This window comes from Toxorhynchites rutilus, chromosome 3, assembly GCF_029784135.1.
Source record: "Toxorhynchites rutilus septentrionalis strain SRP chromosome 3, ASM2978413v1, whole genome shotgun sequence".
NCBI lineage: Eukaryota > Metazoa > Arthropoda > Insecta > Diptera > Culicidae > Toxorhynchites > Toxorhynchites rutilus.
In genome coordinates this window covers 58,295,912-58,310,667 of record NC_073746.1, presented here as the reverse complement: position 1 = coordinate 58,310,667, position 14,756 = coordinate 58,295,912, and the positions used below count along the sequence as shown (strand labels likewise).

Below are 14,756 nucleotides of genomic sequence, written 5' to 3'. Positions count from 1 at the left end.
GCTAACCACTAGGCCACGGGGACCTCACCTCATGAGTGAGACGAAAGTAACTGAAAAGTTTAATATCCTTCCAGGAAACAGCATCATGGAAAAAGATATCGTCGACGGCAGATTTAAGAAAAATATTCATATAAAAATATTTCCATCGCACTTCTAGGTGGATTGACACTATTTTCGTAACTGAAATAAACATTCAAGACACTTACATGTCGTCAAATTATCTTGAAATTATTAAGAAATTGATTTCTAAACGTAAGTACATCATCAGAGAACATATCTACGTAATCAGAATTGCGTTTCATTTTAATTTACGATAGTTATTCAACAAAAAGTTCTCACCCCCATCGACGGTATGTTTGACAAACGGTAGTTATTTTATCTCGACTAAACACAATGCGTCTCCACAAGATATCTTCAATCTTCAAAGCTCACCTGTTTGTATTTTGACTGCTTGCTCACTCTCCCTCTCATTCTTCTCATCGTTGTACTAAAAAGCTCCGCCATCTCATCGAAGCCAAAACCATGCTGCCACTCGGCCAGCTCGAGCGAACTTCGCCGAAGTGCACACGTACCCTGTCGTGGGTCTGCACGCTGCCAACGATAGCAGTGGACCACTCGCTGTCGCTCACATAGATCCGCGGCGACCAGCTCTTTCAGTGTGTCTCGATTCGTTGCCGTGTTTGGATCGCTAACTCGGCCCATGAGCGAAAGGAATACTACTCGCTGCCTTGTGGGGGAGATCAGCGTCAGATTCACGGAGAAGAAAAGTCACAACACAAACAACGCAGCATCCCGGTTCGACTGTCTTGTGCTATCTCGCTCGTGTACACACATTACGGTGCAGAATTGTGTGTGCGGCTGATTTCATGAGTGCAGTTCCGCGTTCATGCGTTTATCGCTCCCTTCTTGGCAGACCAAAAATAACCAGTTCGCCGCCGCCGACGACGACGACAACGACGCTGTTCTTGGATCAGCTGCTTGCTGTTTGCAAATAACAGAAACGGTGAAACGTGTTTGAGCGTGTAAAGTGTTCCCGGCAATGTGTGTTCGTTGATGTGTATGTGGCTTTCGCAGCGCGTGCCTCCGGAGGTGTTGTGAATGCGATAGCTTTCGCCGACCGATAGCAGCTTTGACCGGGATAACATCTTAGAAAGTGCAGCAGAACAAAACAAATTTGATAGGAGGATATTGGAGAAGAAATTTCGCGGAGGCACTCATAGGAAAGTAAAGAAAGTTTTGAGTTCCCGTGAGCGTAAGAAGAAAAATGTGTTGCCGCAGTCTACGTAAATAGAGATTGTGTCAAAACTTGGTATGATTGGGTTCAACAGTTACAAGTCCATCGTGTATTGAGGTTAGTGGAACCCATCCATTGTCCATTTGTCAAAATACATAGTGAATAAAATACCAGTGCCCCTCATTGCTCCTTTCATTCGTGACATAATTCAGTCGATCAACGTGAATGTTGTGCCAGCAACAACAATTTGTTGACGGTTTTATTATCGTAGTTATCGGTATTGTTGGCGACGTCGTCGTCGTCTCGTCATCATTGTTCTCCTGTCATAATCCATCCTTTGGTGGCGGTGTTTTGAATACACTGCATGCAGTTCACGGTTCGCGTTGAGGCACGATAAGGGGACCTGTGAGCTCTAGTGAATGGTGGCTTGTTAAAAGGTAAGGAATAATTTCATTTTATATATACTCTGTTTATCGCTCCAGCAGCTGTCAATAAATCAAGTAATTTATATACAAATTACGACCGACGCTACATTAAACTGAATTGATTGTTTGAAGCGTATGGTGCCTTTACATAGCTCTCGTTGCTCTTTGTGATTAGCATGAATGTTGCAAACGAAAAACAATTGCAGGTGTTGTTTGGTTATTGTTTTTCTGCAGAAAGGAATATGAATAATATTTAAGCAATGACTTGTTCCAAGATAGAATCATCACATTAAGTTTTCTCAATTTCGAATGGTGGAAGCATAGAATAAATTATTACCAAACTTTTCTTTTACCCGTATCATCAGCAATTTGAAACAATTTCAACATTAAAACATAATTTACATACACCTGATTCTATGAAACAGAACCACCCAACTTTGTAGTTGAGTTTTCAGAGATATACCTAACTCAGGTGAAATTATGTACATAGGGCTTCGTTTTCGTTGACTTCTTTTATAAGAACATAACTACATACAATTGATAAAAATGATTGTTTTGGTCAGGCGCGAATCACTGTAAACCCCAACAGAAGAGTTCCCATTGATATAGAACTGGATGTAAAATTTTCTACTCCTTACAAAATTAACATTAATTTCGCATGTATTACAAGAAGCTCTCCTCTGTTTTCAATCAGTTCAAACAACCAAAAAGAGCTGTTGTTTGTTGAAATTTGTACCTCGCGAAAAATCGTGTTTATGCTTCTGCATAGAATAGATATTGTAGGGTATTAGTTAGCTGTTCTTATAATATGATATTGGTAGTGTAACTAAGCAAGACAACCTACAAGGAATACCCATGACAAGGGAGAAAGAAGAGGAAGAAGGAGATCTTTTTTGAGTGAGAACGGAAACGGTAAAGAGAGTGTGTTTAAACGCGGATAAAATAAAAAGGTTGTTTTAATTGAACAGTAAAGTGTTTTTCCTAAACCCGAAACAACAAAGTACCGAGGTATCTACAGATATCCGATACGGAGAAGTAAATTTTCATTCTTATTTTTATTTTGAAGGATAGTTCATTTCAACTAAAAATCCACAATAGTCATTGTCGCTTCCCACATTCGGAAAACGGAGCTTAATGGCATCAACGCGAATTGACCTAAACCAGCGAAATTGCACAAAGAACACACTGAATGGCGATTTGCGCTTCCGGTGATTCGAACTTTGAAAAATCAAAAGCAAGAAGGGAAGCAAAAAAAGTAATAGAGAAAGCTGCGTTATTTCTCGGTATCTTGAAGGATCGAAAAAAGTACTTCAAAAGTTACGATTTTTCGAAATAAGTCATTTTTGGAAAACAAGGTGAGGAAGTTGATTCTTCGGACCATGGAAATGGTCACCCTAATGAAAAAATAGAAAAAAAAAACGGTCCAATGTTTTGCGGTAAAGAACAAAATTATCATTTTTCACGAAAATTTGAGATCCAGTATATCGGTTTGGCATGGAATGACTGAATCAGCGGATGAATGATAATGCTTCATCGCGGATATAACACTCTTTATCTATTGCATTGCCGTTGGAGCTGACATGAGAACTCCAACAAATATCGATAGAAACCGTCAGAAGAACTCGTACGTTCAAAACAATAAAACAAACACATATTCAACATATAAACTCTCCAATAACCGTCGGTTCAAAAAACTAATAAGTGACACTACTTGATAAGCACTTTCCCAAAATAAAGTGATCCACGAAAGAACATGGATTCCCATTACCATCGTTTGGCCAAAAAAAATGTTGAGAACCGTTTCAATCCGGACAAGATGATTGCTGCCTGAGATTAGTTGAAGGGATTTCTAGACCGAAATCCGAATCGTTGCCCGGAATGATTGAACCTATAGCGATAGGAAATGTCGTTCCGAAAAAGCAGGTCACCTCCCAAGAGTACCTACACACAAAACTTCATTAACGCTAAGGCAATAAAAGAAATCAAAAAAATCAACTTAAACCAAAAACGGGTATCAAGAGAACAACCGAACACTAAGCGATTTATGCAAGAAATGTACGATCTGTTATCATGTCCTTTGCAATTATATAGTTACTTTTTGCAAGTAGTATATAACTATGATACCGTCAGCCCTGCTCCAAAATGTGTTCAATATGCCAATTGATAGCCCCATACTGCCGTTCTACGCATAGTTGTCCCATGTTCCAAGACCAGCAACTGAGAAAAACGCTATCAATGTTTTCTAGCATATTTTGAAAATTCATGGTGAGACAGTTATACCTGGAATATCAACATGGGACAATTGAACAAACAGTAAAAAAATTTCGAAAGATTATGCATAAAAACATCGTTTTATGAAGAAAAGTAAAATTTGTCAAAAAGTAACATGCGAGAACTATGATTAAAACTGCAGTTTGATAGCATAAAAAGGTAAATCCAATTGGGGCCATAGCAAGTAGCGTCGGAATGTAGTATATGGTAGTGATATAGCTTGTGAATCGTACAGTGGTGTGAGCGCACCTTCAACACCTTTGCAGAATATAAATCTAATTGTTATGAGGCATTCGATAATATGGTGTACAAGTGTTCTGTTAAACTTTTTTTTGTTTGTTTGATAATTAGTTCGTTCTTCCAAACCAGAAATGGGTGCATTAGCTCTGCAACCGATTCATTTATTTTGGGAATCGAAAAAATTGAACACGGCATTTTATTCTAATTTTTTTTTAATTTTTACAATTTCAGTTTTAAGTAATCAAATTTTCAAACAAGCAAGCCCACATGACGTGAAAATTGTTTGATAAAAATTCCTGAAAGAAAAAATCAAACACAGTATTCATCAGCTGCCAACAACGAATTTGAAGCTTTCCAAGATGGGCCTGTACCCTCTTCTGAGGGTACTCTTGTTGATGAATTCCCTGTTTCATGATATCGGAAGTTACGAAAACTAAGGATTGCTCGGCATACGAAAAACGATAAGTTTTTTTTTATTTTGAATTCCTTCGGAGCACTCTGCCGATCAAACGAGGTATAGAATTCTTGCTCAGGATTTCCGTCCAAAAACTGCTTTATTTCTTATTTTTATTTTATTTCGTATTTTGTCAACAAATTCTCGAAAAGAGCTCGCTGAATCAGAAATGATAATAAGGAGGGAAACAGCATCTGCGAAGGATGTATTAAAATTGTGCCTCACCGCTGCTCGTTTTGGTCGGCACAACTTAAGGAACACAGATTAAAATATTCACTGCGAAAATTTTCGTTTAGATAAGATTTTTTCGTTTAGATAAGATTTAGATTTTCGTCGACATTTTTCAGTTATCCAATGGTTTGTTTGAATAAATTTACAATGTTTTTTTTTGTGATAGTTGCGTAGATATACTTCCAATCAATTGATGCAAACTCGTCTAGGTTCTATCAAGTAAAGATTTAGTTATAAGCGTTTAAAATCTTTCATTATTTCGTTACATTTTGAATTTTTAGATTTTCATTTCACACCCTATACCTTGCAGTCAAACGTAGTCCTGCGTCATATGGAATATCATTGTCTATCAATCGCATTAGATATCCATACGCTGTAGAATTCCATCATGGTCATGATTGACCTATTCCTTCTTTCGTAATACCTTGCACAATATGTTTCGAAAGTGTTGTTTCTTGCTCTGAAAACACCTTCCGAGCAGATGGATCGCCAGTTCTGGAGCAAACCCGTAAGATCTTCGACCACTGCAAAAAGTAAAATTACTCTATGTCACTTGGTACGTGATTCGGACAATTCGTACTTCATTTCACAGATTTTTGTGATAATTTGATATGTATATAGATTCCTAACCTGCCAAATATACTTGGTACAAGATTCCACACTTTCAAATTGTCTACAAAAACCAGATTGTGATATCCAGAGACCAGACATGAAATATTTCTTTCTGGATGATGACAACCTTCTTCATATTTCAGACTAAAGGAATTGATTCTTAATTTAATTCTCAATTAAAAGAATTTCAGAATACAAGCGGACGTGATTATATAACATACATTGTGTTTCATAACTATAGAACCACTGATTTTTTAAGTTTTCATACCAGCGGTATAGAAAAGGTTGGTTCGAAAAAATGTAAATAGGGTGGGATACAGTAACTATCCTCGTTTGTGAGACTAGCTTCATAACTTTTATTGTTTTGGACAGGAGAAATATTAAAAAAAAGACGGGTGGGTAATGTCAGGGACATAACCGGAGTGACGTAGGACTATACAAAGGGGACTTCTTCTTCTTCTTTGTTTTTAAGAGGCTTTAAACTTTGCAGTTCATTCGCCTCTATCACAAAGGGGACAGCTTTTGTTAAATATATATTTTAAATATATTGTTTTATTTTCTTCTCCTACGTGAAAAATGGATTTTTTCTACTATCTACCTGAAAAATGGATTAGTTTACTGTTTACTCTTTATGAATATGTTGATGGTTCTGAAAAGAACCTTTGGTGTTGTGTTTTTGTTATCACTCGATATCCCCATCTTGTTCGGCTAAACCTTTCTGTTTAGCGATTGCATTTACCACTCGCCACAGCTTTCACAGTTGGAAAATTTCTTCCCATCCAGCTTGGGACAAGTGGTTCAGTAAATTACATTTAATGCGACGTGCCGGAGAAACACTTTGCCATTTACTGAAACTAATTGTTGCCTAGATGAGCGCCGAACCGAAGCACTCCGACGGCCGAAACTCTATAATCGCTGTTAGGTATACTGGTGCTCCGGCACCAATCCGTTCGGCTTAGTTACCCTTGCGGAGCAATCAGTGAATGCGACCAACAGGGAACTGGAGAACTGCACGGTTCGAGCGAGACTTTGCCTTTCCCTTAACTTGTTCTCCTTTGTTACGTCCACGATGCCGATGCCGCACAACCACACGGGTTTACGGTTTGAAAGGAAATAAGATATTTTTTTGGGGTCCGCGTGTTTTATACTCTAGCGGTACACACTCACAGGATAGAGACAAATCGGCAGACTCAGCCAGAGGGGCGAGTCCAACGAGACGAACGAATGAGCGTTAAAAGGGAGCGATGGCAAAAAATACATTCATTACGATTTGTTCGCTCGTTGGATTCACAAGCAGGCTAAAAAGGGTCCTTTTCAGGATCACATAATTATCTTCAATCCAAAGAGTTTATTGTTTTGTTATCACTTGGTATCCCCATCTTGTTCGGCTAAACCTTTCTGTTTAGCGATTGCATTTGCCACTCGCCACAGCTTTCACAGTTGGAAAATTTCTTCCCATCCAGCTTGTGACATATTTTACAGGAAATTACATTCAATGGCACGTCGCATTACCACCACTCAGTGTCGGATTGGAGGTAATTTTAACCTGTAATTGAACATTTGCGATGACAGTGGTACAGTGTCGACTTTCAATGTGGGGTCATAATTTGGACCCCGAACTCTATGTTTACAAAAATGTCCAACTAAATATCTCGCATTACAGGTCCGTCCAATTAGCTAAATGTCGAGATAAGTGTAAATTACTGTACTTTCAATCTAGAAGCAATTTAAGAATTGGTGAAAATCAATAAGCTGGCAAACAAATTATGAAAAAATCAATTTGTGTTTTATTATTATTTTGGATATTGTTTTAGAAAGCATTGAACTGTATTTCCTAAACTCTTTTTTGGAAGGTTTAATGGCCCTGAAAAGCGCCTTGTTTTATGGAATGGTTCCAATTTAGAAAACTTAGTACTCGTGGTTTTGAAAAAAAACATTTCGAACGCCCTCGATGCCGCCTTGTTCTGGATTTGCCACCAAAGCAGTTTGTATAAATAACAAACTTTTTTCTTTTGCTACCTGATGCCGTTTGCGATTGCGTTTGCCACTCGCTGCAACTGCCTGTTGTCTTGATGTCCACCGAACCGAATGTGTTCTGTTCCAAATGCGGATTTTCTTATCGTCGCGAGCAGCTTTGCCAGCTAACTCGATCACTTGGCCGGCGAAACTATATAACGCCAACTAGGTGAACTGGTGCACTGGTACTAACGCGCTCGGCCTAGCTACCCTTGCGGGGAACTCCAGATCAACACGGTTCGAGCGGGATTTTGCCTTTCCCTTCACTTTTCCTCCTTTACCATGTCCAGACATGGCTGCTTGGGTTGGCTTGTTGATGTGTTGTGATGCGAACCGATGTGGTGTACGGTTTGAATGAGAATGATCGTTACGGCAGCGGAGCGGGGATTTTTAAGCTGACTGGCTGGCTCGAGAATTACGCATGTGTGAGACTGCGACCAATGTTTCGTTCATTTTTTTCTTTTTCCTTTCCAATCGTGCTTCATTCTATTTCGCTGCTGTTCTGGTTGCCCGTTTTGGTCGGTACGATTTGAGGAGCACAAAATGGACCAATCAAAAATGGGCACATAGAGCATTTTGACAATGCTTGATATTTCACAATTATTCAATTATTTATCTCAAGAAAAATGAAATGTTATTCGTTATGATAGATGCGTAGATATATTTCCTATCAATTGATGCAAAAACCTTTGCGATCTATTGAGAAATGCTCGAGTTATAAGCGTTCCAAATCTTGCATTTTTTTCTACTTGTTCAGTGCCTGGATTTCCATTTCACCCCCTTATCTTCCGGTTAGACGTAGTCCTACGTCAAAAAAAGTAAAACGAGTGCTTTCACCGCAAAGAACGAGATACAAATTTTGAAATACCTGCCGAAAAAAAATTTTGATCAGGTTCAAAACAAAACATGTTGTAATTCATGCGGAATTGACGTTAATTATGCAAAACAATAATTATTTTGAAGGAGGAATAACATCTGGTTCTATAGTTATGAAATATCGCCATTTTGGCTTTCTTCAAATGAATTGCGCCTGAACAAAACAATGAACCTTATAAAGTTAGTTTTATAAACGAAAATAGTTATAGTAAATTATTTCATGCATTTCTATCTCTTCGCATAGAAAGACTAGACAAAAGGAGAGGTTCTATAGGTTTGAAACCGAATGTATAAGCGCTTGTAATGATTTTTTGGATTTGTTTGAAAAAAAAATTACTTTAATAATACCTTAGTAAGAGTAGTGAAAAATATAATTATTGCATTGCCATTGTTCTACAGTTCATTTTCCCTGAATAATCCTGCATATATTCACACAAACTGTTCACCAGTTCACAGCATATAATCACTTTCATGAAATCGGAATTTTAATTTGACCCAACCCACGGAAGGGATTGTCTGTGGTACCCGAGTTGAACTGTGTCCATCGAACCTCCAACAGCAATCGGATGCCGATGAGATGACATCGACAGCGGGAAGAACGAGACTAATAATAAAAAAGCAATAGAACTCCGACCAAAACACAACAAGACGAAGCGAGGAAACCGGATCGATTGTGTGGGAGTGAGAACTGTGATTTAATTTATTCACCTTTCCCCCTGCTTTTATCGATGGCGGTTTTGCGGTTCGTGTTCCTTTTTTTTTTGTACCACGTCCTTTTTTCTATCCCATTTATCTCTCTTTCCTTCACAGGCAGCGGCGGCTCCAGTGTTTCAATTTTTGTATCAATTCATGCATAAGTGTTCAGATTGAGTTTGGTGAGTGGTTGTCTCGTCCGGAAAATTGCTTCAGTGAGCTTTTTTCATTTCACCTTATTGACTTTTCACAGCCATTTTACGTGTTTCTGTTTTTGGCACGAGACTCACTCACTCGGAATCATCCGAATACAGTGCTCTGTCTTCCGGCGCCGGAGCCTTTCCGGCCGATGTATTGATTGCTGTTTATGTATTCAAGTTTACGCTCCCTCCATCGTCTGTGTGTGTATATGTCAACACGATGGAAAAACACACAATTATCGCTAGCGACGGAGCCGCATATACCGATACTGCAGGCGAGATAACACAAGCGTTTTATGTAAACCGTGACCTCAGCGAAGTGCCCACCCGTGCTTTTCTCCTGGTCTACCAGTCCACCCGGATAAGAGCGATGCTGTTCTCGGTGCTGTGTGGATTTGAGGACAAATAGCGCACACTGTGTGGTGGCGACGACCGGGGGGATGCCAATGATGGGTAATAGTCATGATGGCCCTGCAGCTGGGAACGGCGACGACGACGGGCAGGCGACAGATTCGTGATGTTGTTTAGGGAAACAAAAATATTGGTGTGATTGTGGGAGGAAACTTTGCGGCGCATTCACAATTTACATGTAAGCACCTCGGTTTACAAGGTTTTCAACCAACAGAGTGATGAAAAATAAGAAGCAAAAAAACCAAATCTGGATTCGTTTTTCAACATACAATAATAATATACAGTAAGCAATGATAGCTGATTCTATTCAACCCGTAATGTTTCATTTAATTATTTATCATCTTTTGTCATCATTTATCATCTCATAACATTTTTGGGAAGCTGAGATTTTTGACATAGAAAGGGTGCAAACTCGGACAACAGGTCACGTTTTTATGAAATAGTTTTAATGTCAATAACTTTGTTTGCTGCTAACGAATTTTGATGATATGCATAGAGGAACTGGTGCAAAGTCGGTACCCCGTGGGTAATTTGGTATCCACCCGGATCTTCGGCGGTAATGAGCGCACTCTGGTGGTGGATAAAAAATAGTGTTCTAGTAATGTAGTATCAAACGTCAGATGCCAAAAACCCAAAATATCTGTGTTTTTTTTTAAAATCAAGTTTTGTTGTTTTTGAAACCTCGAAAATTTTTCATGTGCGTCTTTTGAAAAATCATTAAAAATCCAATAGTGAGTCGATTTTAAATATTAAAGCTGATTTGGATTAAGAAATTGATGTTCTTCAACGAATTCGAGTACGTGTATCAAGATTTTAATCACAAATTTCATAGATTTCATTCCAAAGTGAAAATTCGATATGCGGGTAATTTTGCACCCCAATGTAAAATTGGAGTTGACGATAAACTATACTAAGTATTGCATGCCCATGCAGCGAAATTAAATTTCGCCCGATTTGGGGACAAAAACCCACCCGGTCTGGCAACATTGTTTTTTTAGCCGCAGATTTACATTGATAATGATGTAAACATTATCGATTGTTTGATTGTTTGATTTGTTTTGTAAAATTGCTTGCTTTTTCGCCAAAGTTGGGTTAATTTACGTAAGTTATTGTACTTCACTTTTATTTTGTATGAAAATGTCAATAAATACATTTTTCAGTGATTTTAGGACGATTCTTTTAATTTGAAAAAATAAAAAAATGAGGTGCCAATTTTATACCCAGGCATCTCGGTTACTCGAATTTGAGTTGTTTCACTTCTATGCTCAAAGCTCCGAGCCAAATCAAGATTTTTGAAATCGGTTTGCGGGGAAATATCCGCAATAGATCCCTCCATAAGCTGACGTAATATGAATAAATTCAAAGCATTGGCCAAGAGCTGAGTTCAAAAAAACAAAATGGGATACTGAATTTTTACCAGTTCCTTTACCAATCGAATCGGAAATTCTTTATTTTTTTTATATGTTATACATTAGGAATCCCTTGTCTGTGAAGGTTTTAAATTAATGGAAATTGGGAACATTCTCATTCTCATTCATCTTTGACCGTATCGACGCATGTGAATCGCAACAAAATCGACCCGTTTCTGAAGCGGATGGTGACTGGCGATGAAAAGTGGGTCACTTACGACAACGTGAAGCGCAAACGGTCGTGGTCGAAGCCCGCTGAAGCGGCTCAGACGGTGGCCAAGCCGTCATTAACGGCCAGGAAGGTTCTGCTGTGTGTTTGGTGGGATTGTCAAGGAATAATCTATTATGAGCTGCTTCCCTATGGCCAAACGCTCAATTCGGACCTGTACTGCCAACAACTGGACCGCTTGAAGGTAGCACTCATGAAGAAGAGACCATCTTTGATAAACAGAGGCCGCATTGTCTTCCATCAGGACAACGCCAGGCCACACACTTCTTTGGTGACGCGCCAGAAGCTCCGAGAGCTCGGATGGGAGGTTCTTTTGCATCCGCCGTATAGTCCGGACCTTGCACCAAGTGACTACTACCTGTTTTTGTCCATGGCGAACGAGCTAGGTAGTCAGAAGTTAGCCACAAAAGAGGCCTGTGAAAATTGGCTATCCGAATTTTTTGCCAAGGAAGCGAGCTTCTATAACAGGGGTATTATGAAGTTGGCATCTCGTTGGGAACAAGTCATCGAACAAAACGACGCATATTTGACTTAAAACAGATGATTGTAACTAATTTTATGAACAAATGAAAATTAAAAAAAAAATACCGCAAGACTTTTTTGACAGCCTAATATATAAAAATGTTCTGTTCGTTTGTGTACGCGTCAAATACTCGAAAAGTGCGGAACCGATTGAGCTCAAAGTTGGACACAATATACAACCCACTTCAAGGAGTGTTGTTACGGCATAAAAAAATGGAAAATTTTAAGAAAATTATTTTATATATAACCAGAGTGCGTTTCTGAAATTGAGCTTCTAATGAAAATCGACTATTCAGCAATGAATATGTGTTCTATGTGATGGAAACATCTTTCTTCCACGTGTTTTACAAAATTATGAACTGAAATTGTGTTTCGAAGTGATTTAAAATTTATCGATTTCCCTCATCTATCTCTATATATATAAAATTTCTGTTCGTTTGTGTGCGCGTTAAAAACTCGAAAAGTACGGAACCGATTGAGCTCAAACTATGATATAATACACAAAACAACCAAACTTATCTAGGATTGATGTTACAACATAAAAAATTGAAAAATTCAACTCAACCATGCAACCACAATGTGCCACAGCAAAGCATGGCAGGGGACAGCTAGTTAGGTATAATTAAGCCATTCGTGATTGCAAATAACAGTTCCGCTCCGTTGATATCACACACATTGGTTTAGTTCAATACGAGAAAAAATAGAAGATACCGCACGCAGCGGTGCAATTTTGTTCAGTGGAGGCAGAGTGTCGATTTTTATTCCGTCAGGTAGAGAGTGCTTTTATATGTTTGCATCACAGGCACACATTGTTATAGTTTTCATCAGATTCAATAAGTAGATTGAAGTAGTTGAAAAATTTGGAATATTGGTGTTGGTGGAACAAAATGAAATCACCTGCGACCGGGTTAATGCCAACTGTGAAAAAGGCTACCGCGATAGCGCTCGCGATGACTACTCAGTGCAATGTATATATTCACATGATGAAACAAAGTGCGACATTCTGTTGTGTATTATTCTCACGAGGACAGAAATGAATGATCAATTAACCATCTTTTACTACTTTTACAAGACCACACACACTATCGGTTCTTTTAATGGTTACCAAAACAGTTTGCTAAAGATGAAAATTTTATGAAATTTCGATGCATTCCAAGATACATATAGTGGTGATAATCAAGCGCATTGTACAAAAAAAAATCGGTAATCATACGTTAACGTGTCTTGGACATAACGCCGTATGAAATTTTACATAACATATGAAAATATTCATAAAGGAATACCTTATTTACAAAGCACTACGTTTAACAGGTGTAAACACGAAAATCTAGAAGTTGAGCAAATAATAACTAATGAAAGTATTTAAACGCATATAACTCGGTCATTTATCGATAGTCGCAGAGATATCGATTGGAAATATTTCAATCAATTGGAAATATTTCTACATACAGTTTCATCGTTGCGTAGTTAAGTCGATTTTATGCGGTTATTTTTAACGCGGCTTTTGTAATTCACGCAGATTTCCGGAATTTATGCGGGTTCTTTAAGTGGATTTCAGAGTATACGTGGTTTTTTTACACAACACGTATCAACCGCGTAAAAAGTGACTCCATTATAAACATATTTTATGTGCTAATTGATGTGACTTTCCACGAAATTAGTTCGTATTGTATCACTGATAAGTAGTTGAGAAATAAAAGGAGAAACAGATATCATGATTGTTGCATGCCAAAATGTTCGGTTGATCAATTGTTAGAATATAGGTTGCATTTTAAACTAATAACTCACTGTTTGTTAGATTTTTACACGGATTTTGGAATTCACTTAGTAAAAAGCGACTCCAGTGTATTACAATAAATAGAATCATATAAATAAATGAAATAAATTATTGAACAGTGGGAAATTGTCAAGCATCTTATAAACGAAAATCCCACGTCCTGATTGGTCCAATGTTTGCCTTCCAATTCTGCCTTCTGAAACAAGCAGGTAACATAAAGCACAATTCATCGCACCGACAGTGGACTTTCTGTTAAGAGAGTGTCAAATGGAAACGACAGCAACAAAATAAGAAGTTATTTTTATAAAAGTCCCCTATTGACCCGTAGGGACCAACGTGAGTCAAAGTTAATCTTTGGTCCCTCAGCTCGATCAGGGCTTAACGTGTTAAATAAGCCGGAAGAACTAGTGTATACGGGACAGGAAGAGGCAGGCCGATGAAAAGCTGCATGTCGGCGTGTTCTTTTACCTTTTCCTGGCTTTGGTGGTCGACTGTCTCTCCATTTTGGCCATTCGCAGAAACGTTTTCTATCGATCGCAGCTGGGGGATGTTGGGAAGGTTGGCGGTCTTCGCAACGATGTTTATCTCCAGCCGATCCATCCTCCAGTGATTTTTTGGCATAATGGACTGATCACAGGTTCGGTATAAAGACCACATCACCTTCGCCACTTCCGGAAAGCACTTCGTACTATATATCTTCCAGTTCACCATATGACTCGAAAGAAGAGCGGCTTGGACATTCCCTTCTCGTTTGTCAGAAAATGACTTTCATCGAGAACTTGATGTGGGTGATATATTCGTGGCCATCGCTTACCTGGGGAACGTAAAGTATCCGGTCTCCTGCCATTCGTTGAATTCTAGCATCAAGTATGTCTTGTCTTTCATTATGAATACGAAAAGAAATTTTTCACCAGTGAAAAAGAAGTTAAACTTCATTCGCCGGAAAGAAGTTTACCACCAGGATCTGAAGATACTCCTTCTGGATGATTGCCTGCTGCTCAGATACGGCCGGTCTCGTCTGAAGCTTCCGCAGAAAAATGTCCATTTTGCCCAGATTTTCCTGCTCCATTTGGTCGTTTGCTTCGATCTCCCGACTTAAGGAGCCACAAGGAGAGGATGTTGTAAATACAAGATTGGCTATATCCGGCGGACACAA

The 14,756-nt window shown here is 38.7% G+C and overlaps 1 protein-coding gene across 4 annotated transcripts in view; it reads left to right on the top strand.

Moving 5' to 3' along the window:
- The first annotated feature begins 594 nt into the window (after nucleotides 1-594).
- The window catches only part of LOC129777150 (ubiquitin-conjugating enzyme E2Q-like protein 1), a 173,279-nt gene continuing 159,117 nt past the window's right edge, over nucleotides 595-14,756 (top strand). For 2 of the 4 annotated variants that reach the window (XM_055783234.1, XM_055783232.1), the window contains exon 1: nucleotides 598-1,671. The gene's annotated coding sequence lies outside the window, so the exon portion shown is untranslated. Of the gene's footprint in view, nucleotides 1,672-14,756 lie in introns of all 4 variants that reach the window. The other 2 variants (XM_055783235.1, XM_055783233.1) reach the window with 2 other exon arrangements.